Below are 8807 nucleotides of genomic sequence, written 5' to 3' on the forward strand. Positions count from 1 at the left end.
GAAAGTGAACAGTTGAGATATCTATGTTTCAGACCATGGGAAGAGGAAAAATGTCAAAGTCCAAGGAGAGAGGCCTCTTTTAAAATTTGAGGTGGCTGAGAAGTTGCTCATATCCTTTCCACTCATGTTTCATTGTTCCACATTTAGTTGTATCATCCAATGTAGCTGCAAGATAAATGAGGGAAAGACAGCCACGCATCTTAGAAAAATGGACAAATATTTTTTGAGGAATACTGACCTGCTGCCATAGTACTGTATCTTTGTATTACTTCCCCATCTCCAGCCTCGTTCACCCATCTAAAATTCTTTGATCATGTGAGACACATACTCAGCACTAATGGTTTCACTTGAATGGATTAACTAGCAAACTAATCGTGGGGTCAAGTTCCTATCTACTTGTGTTTGTCCCAGTACCTAGAATGAGTTAGCGCTTTAGCTTCTCTTCTTTCATCAAAGCAAGTAAATCTACAAAATAGCTGCACAAAATTGTAGCCACAGACTGGACACATTCCTCATCAACTAAGAATTTGCCTTGCTGTCCAACAATGGGATGTGCAATGCTATCAGGACCGTGGAGATTTGTGAGATTTGTGGATTTGAAAGCTGGAAACAGATCTCCAGACTTTAGATACTGAGCTATATTTCAAAATTCACAGTATAACTGACTTAAACCAGAATTATTGGGTAAGGTAATAAACCAAGTTTTAAAAAAGGTTAATGACAAGTAATATCTCAAAACTACTCAAGCAGCAAGCCAAATAGCTCAGTCTTTATCAAATTCTTGTTAGAGACTGTGATATGATGATTTTTACTAAAATGTCCCTAAAAATTGCCATGCGATGAAACAAGTATCATTTATTTACCAATTCTAATTTGGAAGACATCTAACATATGTTTTCCAGTCTAATTTCCCTAAGCAGTTTCTTGGACATTTTATTTTAACAAGATATTTTTTTCATTATATATCACAGCCTTGAATAATTTGTCCATAATAAAAATGATTAACGGATCTAAATGGGGATTTAGTGCACATGTCCTATATGAGTATCACCTGTATAAAAGCTGTTTCCATCTGAGGTAACTCCCTGAAGAACAGAGAGATTTCCTGCAGAGATTGCATGAAGAGTCAAAGCAGCATTTGTGAGTCTCCATCAATCTCTGTGTGAGGATATACAGTATATCTATTAAATATCCTGTGGAAAACCCCTCAACCAGTCTTTCCGTACTCACATATGTCTTCTCAGCTGTCAAACAAATCTCTTGGTTGTTTGCCATTCTTTTTCGTACGGTCCCTGGGTAACCAGAACAAATAATGATAAAATACCTGTGTCAGATACCTAAGTCAGCTCTGTCTTATAAGCCCTGTGGCTAAGTCATGCCTGTAAATCCTCCCTTCGTAAACATCCTTGATTTGGCTTCCTCCTTCATGGAGGCACTGTGTCATTCAGCTGATGAGGATCCGTCTACTGATCCAGGGATATGACAGCCTTAGAAAGGATGGGTGGGCAGAAGAGGCATTACAGATTATCTGCTGTGGACTCTCACTTGTCCATAAGTTTGTTGCTTAATCGGTCCAGTGGAAACTGGAAGTGGAAGTAGGGAAGCATTGTGTGTAAGGGAAGAGGGAGCTAGAGTAGAAAAAGAAGACTTTATTATATATATGGTGAATGTTTATTTTATATAAAATATGGTGAATGTTTACATAAAAAAATTATTACAGTAAAAGACACATTGCCATTAATCCTCCTCAAAATACTCACTTTGAACACACTTATCCCATCATTCTTGCCACTTTCTGAAGCAGTTCTGGAAGTCCTCTTTCATGAGTGTCTTTAGTTGCACTGCCATGGCTGCCTCAATGTCCTGAATCATTTTGACTTTGGGAAAGAGCCAGAAGTTGCGCGATGCCAGACCCAATGAATGAGGTGGATAAGGGCACACCATAATGTTTTCATTTGACAGAAATTGCCGTATACCACAAGTGATGTGTGATATGGAGCATTGTCATGATGGAAGATGATTTATGGCACACTTTAAAACACACCTTCTCTTGACCATAGCTCACACCGGACTGACTGCACTGAAAAAGTTGAAACTTGTCCCACACTGTTAGTAAGGTTTGACTCGCTGCTTCCTGTATTAAAGATACCTACCTTTCAGTTGGATGGCACTCGTTAGCAGCATTCACCATATTTTGTGATCACAATGAAAGGATCCGTGCTACGGCAATTTCTGTCAAATAAAAATATTATAGTTTGTCTTCATCCACCTTATTCACTGGATCTGGCTCTTCTTTAAAGTAAAAATAACCATGAAAGATAAATGTTTTGAATTGATTCAGGATATCAAGGCACAACTAAATGTTTTGAATTGATTCAGGATATGATGGCACAACTAAAGACACTCACGAAAGAGGTCTTCCAGAACTGCTTCAGAAAGTGGCAAGAACGATGGGATGAGTGTGTTTGATGCAAGAGGGAGTGTTTTCAGGGGATTAATGCCAAAGTGTTTTTTACTGTAATAAATATATTTTTTTATTTAAATAGTCACTGTACTTTTTTATCACACTGTGTGTGTGTGTGTGTGTGTGTGTGTAAAATTTTGTGAAAGAAAATTTTGTTTTACAGTTGGGTTATTACTATAACTGCAGAATTTAAGTTGTGAGAAAAAGTAGGTATTCTGATAGTTAAAAGTATATTGAATCATATTCTGTTATTTATTTTGGTTAGTGGTAAGATATGCACAGGATTGACAGGATTATCTTCAATGCTGTTATACCAAGTATTTCCATTATTTTCCCATTTTAGGCAAATGGTAGGACTGTGCTTTTTTATTTATTTTAAAGTTAGCAATCCTAACGTGACTTGCTTTTGCCAGTGAGGTAGAAGAGGCTAAGACTTAGAATGCTCTGATTCCTAGCTTTTGAAAGAACCCTGTTAATGCTCACCAAGAAATTTTTATTTCTTCCTCATTTTGTTTTCACAGAAAAAGGGACCATGATCTTATTCTTTTCCCTCATAAATTCCTGGTAGAAATGTTCAGCAGCCTGAAAGATTTCCTTATTTATGTCAGTTGCAAACCTCTCTCACTGCCCTCTCACTGCGATATTAAGGGAATTGGTGATTCAGAGAACAGTTTAGTTGGTTTTACACCAAGCTATGCTGATAAAAATAAAAGACATTCACCTCATTGAAATTTTTAAGTTGTGCACATCCCGTAACACTGGTATTCTGTGACTCAGTGTGTGGTATCCTGAAAACAAAGGACCACAATTCTGATCTAAGCCTTTAGGTCATTTTGAAGGGGAAGGAGGAATAAAGCTGCTAATGGGGTACCTGTTCCACAAGAGAGTAAATCAGAACGTGAAGCATGTCAGTTAACAACAGTTATACATGGCACGCAGAAAGGCACAGATCGTATATATATCGTAGCAAGGAAAGAGGGGATTGAAGTGCATGTGGAGGCATCATGTGAAAACATTTGACAGTGTCAGCCATTATGGATAATTGCAAAGTAGCTTATAGCATGTCTTTAACATAGAAAGCTCTTTTTTTTTAGCATAAGAAAGAGCTGTAAAGATGTTTACTTAGGTTTTCAATTCTAAATGCAAATATAGCTGATGGAACCAGAGTTCAGGAATGTCTTCACAAAAGAGAGGGATCCATTAGGTCTTTGAAGGATAAAAAGGGTGATATAGGTAAAGAATCAAGAGGTAATATAAGTATAATTATAGTAGTTGAAAAGCACAACATGTATATGTGGCAAAATAATAATACCTGGCCTTGACTGAGAGCTTAATATGTGTGAATGCAGTAAATATTTTATATGGGTTAAATCGCTTATGCTTCTCAACTCAGTGAGGCAGTTTTCTTTACCCCCATTTTATAGATGTAAAATGACAAAATGTGGTTAAGTAACTTGTGCAAAGATGGAATTGTAACTGAAATTTCCAACTTACCTACTATGTTATATTTAATTTGACAAACTTAACTTAAAGGAAGTTTCCTGGAAAGGACAACCTAGAAATAAGAATAGAAAGATAAAGATGGGAACACCGTAGGTGCCAGGCTAAGGAATTTACATAAATTCAAAAGATATTAAGTCTGCTTTCTGAACACTTACATTATTATTGAGAGAAGTAAGCATTAGCAAAGATTAAAAAAGACAGTATATAGCAAAGATATTTTGCATACAAACATAAGTATAGACCTGGCACAGACAATGCATGTGGAGGTTACTCAGCTTAAAGTTGAATTAAAGCCATCCTTCCTTAGCATCAAAGGCCTTACATTTTGAAATAAATTATTCTATACTCTAAATTAATTGCAAATAACTAGGGAAAGCTTATTTCTGAAGGTAAAGAGATTACATCAACTTCACTCTAGCAACATTTAGTTTATTTCTCAATATCCACTAGCTGTTTGAGATAGAATGTATTAAAGTTCAGTTTTCACTCATAACTATAGTATTCCCTTTTTGATCATAAATGTGTTTCTCTATTGTTGGAAGAGCCTAGATTTATTTCTAGCTATGGAAAAGAGATGATTGCATGCTGTAACAAAAATGCAGTCCTATCCTGGTTGTTCAAAATTTCTAATCTTAAATGAAAACATACTCTGTGCATTACCTTGTAGGATGTGGTCCTCAGTGTTTGGAGCTTTCCACGTGACCATAGTAAGGATAACATTTTATTACATTTATCATAAAGAGATTAGAGAGGATCGTGAACCATTTTCTTCTATTCATATATTTCTCTATTCTAAAAGCATGCATTGCATCTTTATGAGATAGAAGCAAAGGAGATTCTCCAGCCTTGGTTTCCTTTTGGTCATATTCTTTTAGGGTAATCTCCTTTCATATCCACACATACCTGAACCTGTATGGTGGTTCTGCCTTGAAGTTTGTGATAGTAGTTCTCTAACTGGGTTGAGAAGAACAAATGATTCCTCTCTGGAGAACTACTCAGATAGCCCTCTTGTAATGGGGAGTGTGATAGTTTTCCCTCCGTGGAGTTTTTGTTGTTGTTGCTGGCTTTTTTTTTTTTCCCCTCTGTGGCATCTGGGAAAAAATAAAACCACTCAGCCGCTAACATACTGAATTTTAGAAACTCAAAATAGTATGGTGAGAAGATTCGTAATTCTACCTATCTCTCAGGGCATAATGACTTAATTAATATACCCTTCATGAGACTTTGCACTGTGGGAAGTGCACAGCTGCACCAGCTGATGGAAATTAAGGTGCCGTGAAGTGCAGAAACCTGAGTGTTTTGATTGTGTGTGTGTTTTAAATGTTTAATATAGATCCTTTTTCTTTCTTTTGCTTTAGCTTGTGCACAGAAGTTGGCCCTTCCTTTCATCAGCCTGCAGATGACAAATGTGGAGGAAGACAAACGTATGTGAAATTGAAGCAACTGAAGTCGCTAATGCCTAAAATCAATTATAGCTGGATATTCATGGCTCAAGGATATTTAAAAACATGCATTTTATTATATTTATCCTATTTTGCTCAATTATTAACCTAAGAGTATTTCCAAACAGTGTAGGGGATAGGTATTTTACTTTCAGTGTCACCACCTGCATAGGTTCTTAGGGGCCATATGTTTCTTTCTCTCTCTCTCTCTCTTTTTTTTTTTTTTTTCTAAGAACTCATGTGAATTTATCCTTCCCCTTCTTTAAAAAAATTTTTAAAAAGTACTATATCACATTGCACTTCTAAGTGCCTCTTGCTCATTAGGAATGAGAGCTGCTTGAGCCATTTGAGCTCCCTACCAGGAAAACTCAAATGTCAGTGACGCTCAACCAGACTCTTGAGTATTTTTCATGGAGAAAAATTGAGTTAAAACAACCCTATGGAGGCTAAGGCAGCGTCTGAGCATAGACTAGATGTTTTAGGGCTCTCCTCTCTCTCTCCCCACCCTTCTCCAGCTCGTACTCCTTCTCCTTCTTATGGAAATCTTTCAGAAAAGGGAATGATATATATATATATGTATAAATATATGTATACAGTATATTTGTGTATAATATATAGTATATTATATAATATTGTATGATATAGTAATATATATAATATACAGTATATAATATACATAGTATATATGTGTATAATATATAGAGAGAAAGAGAATGAGAGAATGTGAGAGAGAGAAAGAGAAAAGAGAGAGAGAGAGAGAGAGAGAGAGAGAGAGAGAGAGAGAGAGAGAGAGAAAACATAGGCTGCAGAGGAAATGAGGGTGACATGTAAAAAAGCAGTGTGGAGTTCATTATGCCTGAAGCAATACGGTTAATTTAGTAAATAAATGAGGGAGGAGCACACAGATTATTAGTTACATGATCTGATTAACTAAAGTATTCTGTTTTTCCATAGTTCTAAGTCATTTACAGGAAGTACAGGCAATGAAGAAACTGAGAAAGCCATTACACATTCTTCAGACTCTTATGACCTATTTCAATTCTCTGTTTTTCTGTTTAACTATTTTGATGCTTCTAAGAAATAAGCCCAGAGAGAGCATTTAGAAGCCCAAAGAAATGACAGAGGTATAAAGTATCACTGCTCAGTTCCTTTAAGCTCCTAAGAAGAAAGCAGTTTAAATAAATCCAACCAAAGACAAACAGATAAACAAAAACAAGAACAAAACACAACAAATAATGCACGTGTGTGCCTTATGACCAACATTAAGGAAAGATTCATAATTTCAGATAACTTCAGCATGCTAATTGTCCAAAATAAGAGTCTGTTTTTCCACTGATGATTAACTGTATTCACAAACAGGAGAGATTCAAGCAATGGATTAAAATAGGAAGAGAAAATGAAAAATAAAAAGATCATACATGAAAAATAATTTTTATAGAAGACTTAGTTACCTTCCTTGTTGGGAAATTTAAGCTATTTTTTTCTAGTATGTGAGTTTTATTAGATCTTTAAAATATTACACATAAGTCTGAGGAATCACTTGACATCTTGTTTCTGTAGCTGGAAAACTTAGATCTTATTCATTAGCCTGCTGAACTGTTCCTTTTTCAGAAACATAGATACTCTCCAAAATTTTTCTGATATCCTTGTTTTTGACTGCTGAGGCTTGTTGAATCAAAGTTGCTGAATTTGATACAAGTTAATTCAAGAATTAACTCATCTTTCTGGGCTTGAGATACTGAACAAGCAATACCTGACCTCATCCAAATTCTGTGAATGTATTTTTCATCAAGAAATTTCGGATTTCAGCAAGAGAACCATTCTCCTGAATAAAGACTTTGTTGGGGAAGTGAGCACATGCAGACCTCATCTTGTAACGGAAGCCCAGTGTCACACCTTTAATCATGTTCTGTACAGATAGTAGCCAGTTCCTTTCTATTTCCCCACCATTTGTCAACCCGGAACCTCTTCTTTTTCTTTCCAAGGAGACTGAGTTCTATTAGGTTGGTACCAAAGTAATGGCAGTTTCAAAGTTTAAAAATAATTGCAAAAAATGCCATTACTTTGGTACCAACTTAATACATTGATGTGATTGAAGTCCCTCTGCAGGCGGCCTCTGGGACCCTTCACAGCAACCGTGGTCCTTGCAGAGTGAGGACCACATCTTCTGGAATGTCCACAGTATCATTGCTGAGAATGATCTTCATCTTTGCAGTAGATTCAGCAAAGCTCTAAGCTGTTCTTTAAAGCAAAGCCAGGTTTGGATGGTTTTCAGGATTTCTCTGTCTCTGCCTCTTTCAAGTCAGTATGAGCAAGATAAGAGAACTAGAGAGATGTCTATGCCTATAAATTACAGAAAGAAAAGAGAAAAAGAATTCTAGTAGTCAAGGCATAAAATGCATATAGATCAAAAGAAGAATCATAACATATTGTTATCATAACAAAATAATCATAACATATGTAAACGACATATTATATAAACATTTCTATCGTATCAAATAAAGTGTGCCTCTTAAAAAAAACTGAATAATACAACAGAAAAATATAAATAGAGATTGATGAAATCTAGGAATAATTAAATAGAAAAATCAATCCATTGCTATAAATATTCATCTTAGAACCAAAAAATGTAAGAAGCCAGTACTGAAAACAGCATTAGGGATACGGGAAATGAAATTCTTATTAACGTATAGCAGATCAAATTAGAAAAAAATCGAGTGTTAAAAACAATAAGAGTAAAATGATAAATATTAAAAACAGAAGATGTTAATCAAACATGTTATCCCTGAAATGGAAGGATGCAACAAATAAACATAGAACTATTAAAAGTATAGTAGAAAAAACTTTTTTAAACAAAAATAATCCTTGAATCTGTAGAAAGTGTGTACCATATGTAGAAAAGAAGGTGAAAAGTACAATTAACCTATGATATACCCATTCGTAGCTACAAAAATTATGATATTTTTTCTTTCTCAATACAGGAGATATAGATAGATAGATAGATTCAAATAACTTCAAAGACGGAAAAATTCAATTTAGCTACAAACTTCCCAGCAACAATAGAAAACAGTGTAGAAAAAAAAAGGAAGAATCTTTATGGAAAGAAAGCATGAGCCAAGATTTTGATATTTACAACTTTGCAAAAATAATGTTATTCATACGTTCAAAAATTGTTCAAAAATGCAAGAATTGAAGAAACATAGCATGCGTGATTCTGTTTTTAAAATTAATTTTTTTTGAAATCTGGACAATTTTGTTTTATCTAGAAAATGTGTTTACAATTGTATAAATTTAAATATATGATTAATGCACAATAAAAATCTGTGGGAATTATGTTGATAGTACACAGTGTAATTTTTTGAAAAACTAGTCAAACCAAGAAGTATAATATAAAAGAC

The 8807-nt window shown here is 34.9% G+C and overlaps 1 pseudogene across 1 annotated transcript; it reads right to left on the bottom strand.

The window, feature by feature from the left end:
• Positions 1-6985: 6985 nt before the first annotated feature.
• LOC308498723 (large ribosomal subunit protein uL6-like) lies at positions 6986-7616 on the bottom strand (annotated as a pseudogene). Its single transcript has 2 exons — positions 7481-7616; positions 6986-7398 (listed from the first exon to the last, which is right to left on the bottom strand). The product of its transcript is annotated as a large ribosomal subunit protein uL6-like (transcript).
• Between the last annotated feature and the right edge of the window lie 1191 nt (positions 7617-8807).

Source organism: Rhinolophus hipposideros (genome assembly GCF_964194185.1).
Source record: "Rhinolophus hipposideros genome assembly, chromosome: 6".
Taxonomy (NCBI): Eukaryota; Metazoa; Chordata; class Mammalia; order Chiroptera; family Rhinolophidae; genus Rhinolophus; species Rhinolophus hipposideros.